We start from the raw sequence: 15,564 nt of genomic DNA, 5'->3' as shown, positions 1-15,564 counted from the left end.
ATAATTAAGAATTATTCTTACAAAATCTACAGAGAAACAATTACTTCTTGGGAACAAAATTGATTTATATGTTGGTTTCAATGTATTAAAAAATTAAAGGTCTTAGACTCACAAATAATACAAACTACTTACAACATTCCACCGCAGGACTGGTTAACACTATAAAGTATTCTAATGCACTCCCAAGACTTATGTAGAATAATCAATACTTCATCCTTTAAAGACATACCAAATCTTACAAATTGCTTATATGGATTTATACACAACAATTATAATAAAGGAAATAATATTTCAAGCTTATACAAAGAACTAATAATCTATAAAACATCACCTAACACTTCATATTGGCAGTTTATAACAAAAGGACAATCACTACAGTTAACAAAAGAAACTAAATCAACAATTCTCTTATCAGTAAATCACACATCTATTACACAATATTGGAAAATATTTAATTGGAAATACTTACACAGAGCTTTCTTAACTCCAAATAGAATTAATAAAATGAACTCTTCCACAAATGGGATATGTTGGAGATAAGAGAAAGTATACAAAGCAGATTGGAATCACATTTTCATGACTGTAGTAAAATTAAATCTTATTAGAATGGGATTAACTACTTTTTACAAGCTTTATTCAATGAATCATTTGTCTTAACTAAAGCCTTGGTTCTTTTAAATGTGAATGAAGGACCACCTTTGAATGAAACAAATATGTATTTGGTATAGACAATACTTGCAATTGCAAAAAAATGTATAAACAGAAGATGGAATTCAAACACAACACCCACCCTGAAAGAATTTTACACTCTGTTGAGGACTACAGCAATGATGGAATCCAAAATCAAAGAACTAAGGATTTACCCTAGGTCACTGGTCTACAACCCATGGAAAAAAGTTATCTCTTTGCTGGACACTTTGCAATAATTAAAAGATATTAACTGAAAAGCAAAATGTTAATTTGATTTGTAACAACATATTTTAATTACAACTAAAGGTTGGGCTGATGTAAATATTGTATATAGTTATCCAAGATGTCATGTATAACAAAAAAAATATTATGAAAATGTTATAATATTATTTGAAAATACAAATTATTTGAGTAAACAAATATTAGAATCTGAGTATTCAATTAATTATTCATGAGGGTGCTATTTACATGTGTATATTATCACTGCTAGTTATAATGAATTCCTTTAAAAATGTTTTGACAGGACAAAAAGCACTTAATTCATAAAATTGTTGTATGGTTTAACCTTCTTGGCATTGCTCCTGTGGTCATAGACCCTTCACACAATGCTTTGTTGGTTTGTGGTACAGATTGAGTGTGCATGTACTATCTGGTTTGTGTCTGATATTTTGAGAAATACCAATCTGTGACTTTGAATATACTAATCTGGATTTTCGGTGAATGAGTCTTTACATTTTGATACTCAGCATTGTGAATCCCAAAAATTCAAATGGTTACCACCATGTTTATCGTACTGTTGAAAAGGGTTTCTTAATGTGGTATTATCATAAGCTATCACAAACACATATGCTCAGAAGTACGTAAACTCAGCTGACTGTGTAATTATATAATCATAAAATATTGCTTCTGTTGTGTTTATTTAATGTGCATCACAATTTGATTTGCAAAATTTGCATGCTACATTTTCCTGAATTCTGTACCTAAATGAGCTTCAGATAAAAGATTTTAAGCAAGCATTTTTATCGACTTCCATTTTAATAACCTCAAGGCCACAGTCATGTCTGGCCACAACTGTCTTCAGTTTTATGCTGATAACTCTTACTGAGGAAGGGTTTCTCTCTTTTTGTAATATTTTTGTATAATTGCACACTAAACCCAACTTTATGGTAATGTGTTTGCTGACAAACATCACATGAAATCACTGTTTATTTTTGTTCTTTCATCTGTCATGATAACATAAATGTTTGAAATACCTGTATCTGTAAACAATACACACAGCAAAGGCATAGCTCTTAAGAGGTTTTGTTCTTGCTAGTGGGAAGTCAAGCCTTTCACAATTTCACAGCTCTCCTTACTATTATAACACCATTTCTGTGTTCTACATGATTTACTGTGTTGTTTCTGCCACATGATGGAGTATTGCAGTTAACGGGCACATAAAAGCAACAATTTGGCAGCACACTTTAAAAAGTGCCTTGTAAAGTTATGAAAAAGGCACTGTTTATATTGGAGCTGAACATGTATTTATTTAACTGACATTAAAGAAGTTTAATCGTATAAAAATATATAAATAACATTCTTGCTTTAAAAAACACAGTCCATCTTGATGTTACTGGTTGTATTCAGTGCCATAAAATTATTTATTGAGGGGATTTTATCAACTTTAAAAAATACAAGCAAACAAACCAGCTTTAATGTTTACCAGAAGGTTCAATTATGTTTAAGGAAAACTGAACAGAATCATGATTAAATGTTTTTCTTGGTCAGAGCAAACCAGATGTGTAATTATCATCTTCAGATCAAAATGCTTCATGCAAATGTAATGTTCAGTGTAAGGTAACTTTTGCAAAGCTTATCTGTAATATTTGCTTGTCTTCTGTTTTCTCCTGGCAGCATTATTTAACATTAGCCATCTAACCACATCAGCATACCTTTCAACCTCTTAACGTAAGAAATTTGGAGAAAGTCTGATGTAATGGGGGACAAAGGCCCATAAATAGGGACAGATTTTAAATGTTGCTCTTATAAGCTTAGAACATTGCTAGAATAACAGGATTTGTATTAGCATGAATTATCTGAAGGCTATGGAGTCTGAAACTCAAATGTATGTCATTATTTAGTGACTTAAATCTTGAGTGATTTGCCAGAAAACCACAAATTTTATGAGCAACAGATGAAAAAATATGAGGCAAAAATCTGGACATTCTGCAAAAATCTGGATAGTTAGTTGAGAGGTATGCACCATGATGGCAGGGTGACTTCATTTATCATGGACATTTCTTCCTGAAGGTGCCTCCCCACCGCAAATTTCAGTGGCGGCTCTTGCATATTATTAAGTGCTTGACAGTAGTAAAGGCTTGGACATTATCCAACATATCCAGCTAGCTACATCACCATATCCTGAAACCAGTTTTGACTTCTCTTGCCACAGGCACTTCTTCTTAAAGGTGATACCCTCACCCAAGTATCAGTGACAGTGCCCGCATATTAGAAAGAAATGACATTACAGAAATAACATCAGTAAAGCCAAGGACATTAAGTCAAGTGAACCAATGGTGTATTGAAATAGTTTGACAGCTGAGAATATTAATACATATATTCATTCAATCTCCAATTACACCCACATGGTTTAGGGTTGGGGGAGCTGCAGTCTATCCTGGCATTCATTTGGCATAAGGCTGAGAAACTAACTTTAGACAGGATGCAAGTCTGTCAAAGGACCCTTGCACAATGCAGACACACATATTAAAGACAATTTAGGGGGTTGCCAGTTCACCTACTGCATGTTTTTGGAATGAGTGAAGAAAATAGAACACCTGGCAAAACTCCACATGGACATTGAAAGGACACAAAGGCCCCATACAGCAGTCACACAGCTGAAACTCAAACTGAGAGATCAATTTCCACGAAACAGCAATGCTGACATTTTGCACTAAAGTGCTACCCCAGCTAAAAATATTTGCCCTTTTATTTCCTTCAAAGTATCACAGTTTTAAAGGGTAGCATTAGCAGTACCAAAATTTAGACAAAATGATTCAGTCAGCTAAACTAATGATTCCTGAGAGAACAGCTAATGTCCATTCAAACAAGTATGAAGTAAAATAATAGTACAGAGAATTGCGCAATGCACACATGCACCAAGTGCAGTCTGCAATCGTCCATGCAACTTCTGCCTTAAAATATTTATGCAGGCATGTATTATACTGTACTTTGTCTTTAGCACTTTGGAGTGCTTCAAAGGCAGACAGCAATCACAGTTGTTTAATTACATTGTGTTAATGAAATTGCATCAGTAACATTTAATAGTGCATTTAAGCTGCTTATATGCAAATGAATTGTTTAGTTTAATGATTTAGTTTTAGCTTTTTTACCCTTTTCAGACCCATGTGATCACTGTAGTCTGCTGGTAAAATGACATATCATAACTTGTTAACACAGGAGTTGGTAAAGTGAATGAGTTGTAAAATTAAGTATTAAAGGTGGTCAGAAATGTGAAGGCCTAGACATGGGAAAATATAGCTAACTTTTCTTTGATGGAAAAGAGAAAATAGTAATAAGCAGTATTATAGCAGGCCTGCACCTGTCGCCCCTGGGATTCCGGATACTGGCTAAGGCTCTTGCTGCCCCTATAGTGCCTTTTTTAGGCAAGGTTCAAATGACAAATTCACCACCATAACAGGAACAAGCAAGCAAAAACTGAGGGTAATGCTACTCAATGCTAGAAGTCTAAATCTCAAAATGTACTCACTCGAGGCACTCCTTAAAATGGAGAACATCGATATCTGTGCAGTGACTGATACCTGGTTCAAGGCTCCAGAGAGCACCCCTGCACTACCAGGCTATAACTCATACCAGACATTTTGGCCATGTCACCTGGACCGAAACACCAAAAGTGGAGGTGTGTCCATATTCATTAAGGATATCCACACCTCCAGGCTAGTTGCTCAGCATAATGCATCTGAGGTTATCCAAGTGCAACTAACTCTGGGCAAAACTGCAATCCAAATTGTAGCTTGCTACAGATCCCCCACCATGCCCCAGGATTCACACTCATCTTTTCTTGATGTACTGGAAAATATTAGGGTTCAACCAAACACCCTAATAATGGGCGAGTTCAACTACCCCACCATTAACTGGGAAAACTACACGTGTACCAACTCCTTAGCTCAATGCTTTCTGGAATTCATAAACTCCAATGCCCTGGATTAACATATCCACACCCCCACCAGGGGCAACAATATCCTAGACCTAGTCATTACCAACATGAGTGACTGGTGTTCCACACCTGAAGTCAATTCCTTGTTGGTCCAATCTGACCATAAGCTAATCACCCTTGATATCCACATCCCACCCCCCATTAAGGAAACCACGGTAAAACATTTCTCCAAAGCAAACTTCATGCTTCTTAAGACAGAAGTGGTGATCTTCATGACACCCATGCAGTTGGACAATACAGTTACAACTGCTGAAACCTACACAAATGCACTCTATAAGTACTTACATGAATGCATGGATCGTGCTATCCCAAACAGAACCAAAACGCTATCCTCCAAAAAAAGGAAGCCAATTTGGTGGTCCCCTGCCATAAACAAACTGTACAGCAGAAGGAAGAAACTGTTGCAAAAAGAGAGTAAAACCCCATGAGTGGAGGAGCTCCCTGGTCAGCCTCAATAATAAGCTGAGATCCCTTATAAGATCCTCCAAAGCTAGCTACAAAAACAAAATCACCACTAATTCTAAGGACAACCACAAAGCATTCTATAGATATGTCAAGAATCTTGATGGCAACACCCAGATCTGCTCTGAGTTACAGCACAATGGCATGAAAAGTACAGAACCAACTGATATTTCCAAAATCCTGGCAGATATGTTCAGTGCTAACTTTACCCCCCCACCCCCTAAAGGGCCCATATCTATACAGGAAGAATGCAGAGTCCCTGTAATCACAACTACACAGGTAAAAGCTGCATTCTCTAAAGCCAAAAACACAGCATCCATGGGACCAGACAACATCCCAGGCTGTGTTTTGCACAAACTTCAAAACGAACTGGCTCTCCGCCTAAGCACCATGTTCAATAATAGCCTTGCATCAGGCTTTGTGCCCACTGAATGGCACACAGCAACAGTAATCCCACTCCACAAAGGGGGAGCCACCACTGATCCTGGGAACTATCGCCCTATTAGCCTGATGAGCCTGGTCTGCAAGGCCATGGAACGTATCATCATGGAACTCATAAACAAAGACATTGGTAACCTCCAAACTCTGGATCCCACCCAGTTCGGGTTTGTGAAAGGCAGATCATACCTCCTGAACCTGATTGACTTCTTTGAGGCAGTCCCCAAAGCCGTAGATAAGGGTAAGGTGGTTCACACAGCCTATCTTGAGCTCGCCAAGGCTTTCAACACCATCCCCCATTCTGGAATTATAGCTAAACTCACTAAACTAGGTATAAATCCCTATGTCACAAGATGAGTTGCCAACTGGTTCACTGACAGAACCCACACTGTAAATGTTGCAGACTCCAAATTTGACCTCAAACCAGTGACAAGTGGACTACCACAGGGTTCAGTCCTTGGACCTCTCCTGTTTGGTATCTACTTCTCTGAAGTACAGGCTAACACAGAAGGCCTTTGACTAATGAAGTTTGCAGATGACTGCAAACTAGGAGCCATAGTCAAGTCCCCAAATGATGTGGAAATCCTACAGAAGGGCCTCGCTGAGACAGATGCCTGGTGTCAGAGCCATGGCCTCAAGCTCAATGCCAAAAAGTGCAGTGTCACCTCCTTTGGTAAAAACTCTGTACCCATGAACTACCACATAGGCAGCAATCTACTTAACACCGAATGTGTGATAAGAAACCTTGGGACTCAGGTGGACAGTAGTCTCTCCTTTGATAGTCACATCACCACAGTAGTCAGGAAGTCCTTCTACATGGCACACCTCATCATAAAAGGGTTCTCATCCAGGAAAAAAGAGGTCATTGTTCCCCTCTACTCGACACTCATTAGACCCATTATAGAGTACAATGCCCTTTTTGGAATGTACCTCACAAGACATCTGCAGCAGCTGGAAAGGCCACAGAAGTACCTCACAAAGAGGATTACTGACCTCAAACAAATGCCCTACACTGACCGTCTCAAAAAAACTCCAGCTTTACTCCGTAGCATATCACCTACTCCGAGGTGATCACTGCCTAACATATAAAACTATGTCAAACCCAGAGCTGTTGGACATGCTACACCTAAAGAAACCCCAATCCCTCTGAGCTACATGCTCTAGTGACCTAAACCTTTTCACCACAATAAACAAGACATGCTGGAGGGATAGATTCCTGTCCCAGAGACTTTCCATACTCTGGAACAGGCTAGCCATCTATGTCAAGCAAAGTTCTTCATTAGCACTCTTCAAGAAAAATCTTGATGAGTGGATGGGAAATAGGAACTACACCCTGGGGATCACTTCTGTGTCTCTGCTCGACAGTGGCACAGGAAAATAACTTTCTTGGGTGGCATAAGCCAGGGAACCTTGTTGGCTAGTCTTACATAGGCCCTTGGGCTGATAGTCTAGTACCTACCTATGAACCTATGAACCTATAATATATTATGGAGGTTAAAATCCCAATGGACACAATGAAACTGCATAAAGAGGAAAAAAGGCAAGTAGAGAATGACAGCAAAATGACAAAGGCAATCAATACTTTATTTAATGACTTACAAAATAATTCAAGACAGTGCATAAACCATGGAAAAGGGCACATTGCTTAACAGCTATTCTTCAAAAAAATGTACAAAAAAACGTTTAAGATACACTGAGAAATTAAGCCCATTGCATTTCTTCTTACGGTTAAGTAGGCCTGTGGAGAGATCAACTAACAGATCTACCTACCTTGACTCTCCCAAGAAAAGGACTTTGGGGCACCAGGATAGTTACATAGGAGAGCATAAGTAGTTATTAGAGAAAAACTGAAGGAAAAGTTAAAGATAACATAAACATGAATATGACAAAAATTAGCAAGTCAACAAAAAACTAGAAAATAGTGAGCACATGGTCTAAGTGCAGTGTTACAAGAGCTAGAGTGTGTTGTGTGTGAGTGTGCATTTGCATGTGTGTGTGTGCATGCGCTTGTATGTGTGTGTGTATCTTGGTATTGTGACAGTAACAAAAAATATGGAGCCACACAAAAGCATAACTGATGTTACACAAATTAGGGTACATAGTTTATAAGGAGGCAGGGAAGAAGAAGAAGAATTTCAATGCCATATACAACAGATGTAACCCACTGATTCTTTATAACTTGCAGGGTATATGACTCAGAGAAGCAGTACTAGAATATTTTTAAGATTCATAAGAAACAGAAGCTTAAACACCAGGGCTTCCAAATGGACAGAAAAAGGAGTATATCAAACTGGAAAGTAGGTCAGCTAGGAACAACTGATCGCCAGGTATCTTGCTTCATTATCAACATAAATTTAGATGCAAATCAATGAAACCTGAGTTTAAAAATACAGTACACTCTTGGAAAAAACTGGACCAGTACTTCATATAGTCTATAACTGATAGGCAGCAAAGTAGCTGAAAAGATGTGAGCAAATCATTACAGTCTGATCTGATTGTTTGGGTCGTTTGGTCAATTGTGATTTGTACAAATGGTACACAACACAGAATGAGAATCTGAATTGTGTGAAAGATTCATCACTGTTATTGCATTTTTTTTTACTTTTACAAATAAATGATTTAAAGTAAGATTGGGAAACTTGTTGAAGGCAGGGAAGAGGCTTAAATTTTATGCTCTCAAGATTATGATTAGGTTAAAATTTTCAGGGTATGTTTAAGAACAGAAAAAGATTTATCTTTAAATTTAAAATTATGATTATGTTTAGTGCTATGGATTAAATGTATAGTTAGGTTTTAACTACTGTTAATATTACAGTTACATTTAACTATCAGTTTAGCATTTGGGTTTTGAGGTATGGTGATTTTTTTTTCTGCATGTTGATGTAGAAAGCTTTGTCATTCTTCAAGAAATATGGTGGGTAACTATACATAATTGCTGGAGTTTTTTTTAATTTTCATTGAATTTGGGATTCGATGAATGGTCTTAATATATTTTAATTTGGTACTTTTATGGATGAAATTATGTTCTCTTTTTTTACTTTGCTTTCCAGCAGATATCTTACAACCTAGAACCAATAAACATTAAGGTTCACAATCACAGTGTCTTCAAAGTTGAGTAAAAAATAACAAGTTATGCAGATTGTCCTTATGAACACCTCAGAAACTTTTAAAAATAATAGCATTAATTCAAATGACAACATAAACCATCCTCTTATAAATATATGTATTCATAAATGCCATTTATATATAAGGTCAAGTAAAACAGTGTGGCTAAAATAACAACAACAATAAAAATAATAATAATCCCAAGTAGCATTTATGGTCTACTTTTTTATTCAGTGAGTAAACTCACTAGACACATGTGCCATTTTCAGTAGTATCCCAAGACACAGTTGCACAGCAATTGGGAAGGAGGGAATCAAACCTAATTCTATAGTATGAAGCATCTTAGTAAACAGGGCTCTTTTCATCTATGTTACATTTCCAGATAAACAATTTACCATTGTTTGATAAAGTTTTCAGCAGTGCTGGTATGAAAATTCATATTTGTCCACTATACTGAAAGTTATAAAAGCATTTATAACCTTATCTGTTAGAAGATTAACTAGGCCAGAATGAGTTATACCCCCAGGATGGGTTATCCTCATCTAATGACAATCATGTTCTATTGAGACTGTAAATTCCAGGCAAGATTTAAGCATAGCTTCACCAAGCAAAGATAGGTTATACTCATATAATGGCAGCCACATTCTAGAGATAACGTGCATTCCATTCATGATGTATCTATTTATGCACTTGAAGGTAGGTGTGAGAAACTAAGGAGGACTTTTGGTCTTTGGCACTCTAGCCCAATGGTTGCAGTGCAACAGTAATGACCAGCTACCTACATTGGCTGAAATATCAGCTAATATGAATCGATCCTATACTTGAGGAACTCAGTTGAAATTGATAGCATGATCCACTTAATCTATATGCTGAATGGGTGGTGTCTATTTTTCTTGGATCACCTCACATTTTGGAAGTTCTAAGTCCAAACTGATAGCCCAGAATGCAATGCCCTGCTAATCTGAGCAGAGTCCAGAAAGCTGTAAGTCATAATTCTGTGATGAGAATCTAGTATAATTTATTTGAATAAATGCAGAAGTGAAAGCAGAAAGACAGGTAGTCCAACTTTCTGTAGATACCTTTAGACATATATACCTGTTCAAACTACTCATATTCTGTGATTTTATTCAAGAAAAGAATGAGTCTGTACATCTATTAGAAGAACTTGAATCACAAATGCTAATCAAAATATGCTTGTAATGTACACTTTTGAGTACATACAAAATCAGACTGCATGTACCCTGGGTCATCACAATGCAAGCAAATTCAACAACAAACAATAACTGTTTTTTCCACACAACCACACACCCCCCCATCCTTCATATTTTGTTATTATCATTCTGAGGTCACTTTACTTTTCAAAATGATCATGTGATGACAAGAAGTGTAAAGACTTTCCTAACTGACATGAGACTGGACCACCCAATAAAGGAATACATTTAAACAGGATTTCACTTGTATGTAGTTAGAGGAGCAGTACAATATGTAACTAATGACTCTAGTTGTCATGCCTACATAACTGTCATATGCACTCATGTGATCTCTACAACAGACTCTTAGTCCTTGCTAATATGTAAACTGTGTTTCCATACTAGAAGGGGTATCCTTTGGCATTTTAGAAGTCTCAGTCTATCCCTTGGTCATTTGTTAGGGTGAAAAAGAACTCCCTTACAGGTGTGTTGATTATGTTTGTGGCCAAACACATCTGGCTATCCTTGTCTTTCACTGTACTCCCACTGCATGGACTGCTTTATTTCATTGCAGGACTATGCTGCTCATTAAATATTTTACCCATAACAGAATTTCTAGGTAGCATTACAGGTAGTTCTGATTTCCAAATTTCTAACATTCTCATTACTGGAATATGAGTAAGTCAGTTGATCATCTTCCATTTTACATCACTATTGTGCTTTTCTTTCTTATTAATATTGTGTTGTTATAGTGAAATAGCTAATAATAATAGAAAAACTCAAACTTTCACAAGTAGCCGTAGAAGAAAACAAGATTTCAGCTGATAGCAATTTTACACAGAATTTCTATGAAAACATTTCTGAGAATTTCCTTTGTGATTGTTTGCAATTATTTTCTGTTGCTCTTTTCTGCTTTTTCTGCTCTCACCTACTCTGGTCTAGGCTATCAAATCATGGCCTTAGCTGTCCATCATATGTATTTGTAATTGACAACAACTACTCCCCAGAATGATGCATTCCACATACACTGCAAACCACATTTTACATTGAAATAATCAGATTTACGGGTCATGCTGTCAGCTTTCACATCTCTAAGGTCTCTGTCTCTTCTCATTCTCTTGAAAAAGTGTACTTGTCTGATACAATTTAAAATCCTTAATCGGATCTCATCATATCAGATTATTATCTTTTCATCTTCAGTTGCCTGACATTTGGTTCCCTATTACACGATCAAAGACACTGTTCTTGAACGCGTAATAATCAAACCGAAAACATCGCAAACACTAAACCGTGAATGGCCACGTACGCAAATTTTTTCCTAGGGAAAAAATTTAATTGGCCATTCTTGCAGTTTGCCCTGTTCCCCAATGTTGAGCGATCTCGGATTTGGTCTATTTAGTTAGGGGGGTGGGGGGCACAGCCCCCCACATTGATGGGGTGTGTTGGGCGAAGCTCCCCACTTGATTAGGATTGGGAAGTGTGTTTCATTTGTTTACGGCCTCATGAATTTTTTCGCTAGGAAAAAATTTGCGGACATGGCCGTTTGTGGTTATGTGTTTTTGATGTTTTCAGTTTGACTATTACACGTTCGAAGAACGGTGTCTTTGATCGCGTAATATAGACCCTGACATTTTATACATCATAAGTTTGATTTATAATTGTCTTATGATTAGTGAATCACACGTGTTTGAATCTAATTAATGTATATCTATACAGCTATAGAACTATACTGCACTATATAGCTATACTGCACTATATAGCTATACTTCACTATATAGCTATACTGCTCTGTTATTTTTCTGCAGCCTTCACCTCAGAAATGCAGCTAGTACCCTCACTGCTGAGATATACAACTAGAGCCTTACTGCTCAATCAGATATCTATAGCCATCAGTGCACATCCATACAACTAGAACCTTCACTGGTCAGTCCCTCAAGATATTTACCTAAACAAAACTGCTCTGATGACAGCATAGGAGATGTTTTGTATTCAGAAACATAAACGATTGTCACTTTAGAAGATGGTCTCTCAGTCTCCTTGCCAGTGACATCACATAGCTTCAGTGACAATGAAATCAGGTAGATTTTTCAGTAATTATATAATTTATATGCAAGAGTCCTTATTTCCCTTGAAGTCTTGCAGTCTGTTTATATTATACTGTAACGTCCACTCTAGTTTACCACCCAAGATTCTCTCTCAAACTGTTTTAATTCTTATCCCCTATAACTATCAAATTACATCTCTACAACCAACCCAGTACCCTCCTAACAATTTCTAATCCTAATTTACAACAAAGATAAAACCCAATTTAAACAAGATGGCCCTAACGCAGATTATTTTGCTATTCCTTCTCACTCTACTAACCTTCATCACCATCTACCTTCTTCAAATACTAAAAATACTTAAGACTTCAACCAATCCTCACAAAGAATATTAACATCTACCTAGCCTGCCTTTTTTCATAACACCCTGTCTCCACAAACAAGCCATATCTGATTAATAAACCATATCTGATTTATTTATTTATCTAGAAATATTTCAAAACAAAGTATCCAAATTTACGATCAAATACCAAACCAAGACCAAAATATAACTGGTCACACTCCTTCCTTCTCTAAAATATCAATTCAAAAAATTATCAAAGATATTCACTCCAACCCACGTCCCACTGTTTATAAAACCATCACTTTTAAACCCCAAATAAACCAGTCATCTAATACATCCCAGCAAAAAACACAACACAAATTCACCTTACTAAATATGAACCTAGGAAGTATGTGCAATAAAATCCATGACATACAAGCCTACCTTGCCATATACACTCCTGATATAGTCACAGCTACAGAAACCTGGTTAAAAAAACAGAAATAAAGGATATTGAGATCACCCCCCAGGATACATGACAGACAAAATAAGTGTTCAGGTGGTGCAGCAATCATTTATAAAAACTCCCTTACCTTACTTCAGCAGGAAACGCCCAAATTGAACAATGCTGAACTTCTAATAACACTCCTAGAAACAAACAATAGGAAAACTATATGTTTAAAAGCAATTTGTATACCACCAGGGAATAACATCGATAATGCTGAAAGCATCCTATACTGGATATCCCAGCAAAATAACCATGAAACTATAATACTTGGAAACTTAAATATAAACCGCCAACTCATAAATTCCACTACCACCCACTGAATTCATAAACTTGTTCAGCTTCAGACAATTAATAACCACATCTACTAGAATCAATAACACTTCAGGGAGACACTCAACATTAGACTGGATTCTTACAGAAAAAACAGACAACCTACCAAAAGTAGGCTGCTTCTCGGATAGCAAAAGTGACCACATACCAACATATGCTATTAAAACTCACCATAATCTAGATAAATATATATCTATAATCAAATATGAAATACAACCAATTTCCACAAAGATATATTCAGTGAAACATTAAAGCAATATAATTGTAATGTACTTAGAACAATGCCACTAGATACTGTTGTAGAATACTTTGCATAATAAAATAATAAAGTCCAATCCTGTACCATGGCTGACAAAAGAAACAAAAAAATCATGACAAAATGGAATAAAGCCTGAAAAAATGTACATAAAAATAGAAATTAAAATGGGTTCCAGCAATTTAAACATCATACAAACCTTGCAATACTCCATGTAAAACAGGATAAGCAAAGATATTATGCCAGCCTACAAGAACAATATAAAAAACAATCCAACACTGTTTTAGTCATCACTAAATAAATTACTCTACCCTGGTAAATGCACCTCTCCCTCTCCAGAAACAGACAATACAACAGACTCTATACCCACACAGTTTAATTCCTACTTTATACAATCAATAGTATCTCTCTTAGACACTAATATATCTATCCCCTTCTGTCTATGCCTGTCCAATCAAAACCAGTTGCAGCTCTTCAGTTTTACTCTAGTACCTGCCTTGCTCATAAGGAAGTTACTCCTTAAACTAAAAACTACTTCTGTAGCTGTAGACCAACTATGATCAGACTACCTAAAAATGTCCTCAGAAGTCATAGCCTTCCCTGTGTCCATACTAATTAATAGGTCCATAGCAGAAAGCTATGCTCCAGCACTGTGGAAAACATCCTACATCATACCACTGCACAAAGGTGACACATCTATAGATTTTAATAATTACACACCAATAGCGATTGATTCCCTTCTCTCCAAAATATTCGAGAAATGCATCAATATGCAGCTGATGCAATACCTAGCCCCAAATAACCCGCTGTCAGAAACACACATGACTTTTGGCACCAGTACAGTACTACTACTACTGCTCTACTACATTTTACCAATATAATAAACCAACACAGAAACAACGGTCTGCTTGTGCCCACCATGCTCTTAGACTTGTCAAAGGCATTTGATACTGTCTCGCAAAGGCAACTGCTCATTCAGCTCTCCTCAATAAGACATTCACAATGCTCCTTTTGTCTAATCTACCTGTCTGGAAGGCAACAAGCCATTAAATGGAAACAAACTTACTCATCCTTTCAACCAGTTACTGTAGTGACCATGCTAGTTTAGTTCATTATGCAGATGACTCAACATTAATATGTACAGCCTCAACAATAAATAAGCTCCAAGGTATTACCCAAAAATCTTTCTCCTCTGTAGAAACCTGACTCAAAGAATAAAACCTCCTACTCAATCCCCAAGAAAATTAAGTTAATGCTTTTTGTCTCACAATGTTGCAAAAATCAAAAGCAATCTTTTACTATAAAGTCAACAAATAATAATGTCGTTGAAACTGTAATTCACAGTAAATGTCTAGGTGTTATAACAGATGAAATTCTCAACTATGACCAGTATATACTACACACCATTAAGTCTACAACTAAAAAATAAGTCCCTTTATAGGATCAATGTATTCCTTACAGATACTGCAAGAAATCTTTAGACATCATCTTCTTACTGTTGATTCTCTTATGCACCATTCCTATACTAACAAACTTAAACAATACTCAAAGAAAGAAACTTGCCTCCTGCTACAGTAAAATAGCTAAATTTTCCACCAGTCTCCCTCATATGACCCACTATTGTCATAACTTAAAGCAATTAAACTTGCTTAAACTACACAACTACCTAACATATTCACAACTAATTATAACACACAAACTCATTCATCATCCAGAAAAATGCCCTGCACTACCTAACTTATTACTGTCGTACTGTCCAGCAAGTGATCTCCATTCTATTAACAAATTCTTATTACTTACAAATAATTCAAATAATGTTGCAGGAGACTCGCTCTACTCCCAATATGTTGCTAAACTCTGGAACAGTATCCCCACACAGATAAAATTCTCTGACAAACTCAACAGTTTTAAACCACTGCTTAAACAACATCTTAACCAATCTTGGTCCTGCATATGCTCAACTCAAGGTTGAGATAACAGACTTCAGTGACAGCTCGTGCTATTG

The sequence above is a fragment of the Protopterus annectens genome, chromosome 11.part0 (genome assembly GCF_019279795.1).
Source record: "Protopterus annectens isolate FY-2018-M chromosome 11.part0, PAN1.0, whole genome shotgun sequence".
NCBI classification, from domain to species: domain Eukaryota; kingdom Metazoa; phylum Chordata; order Ceratodontiformes; family Protopteridae; genus Protopterus; species Protopterus annectens.
Note: the sequence above shows the minus strand (reverse complement) of the source record.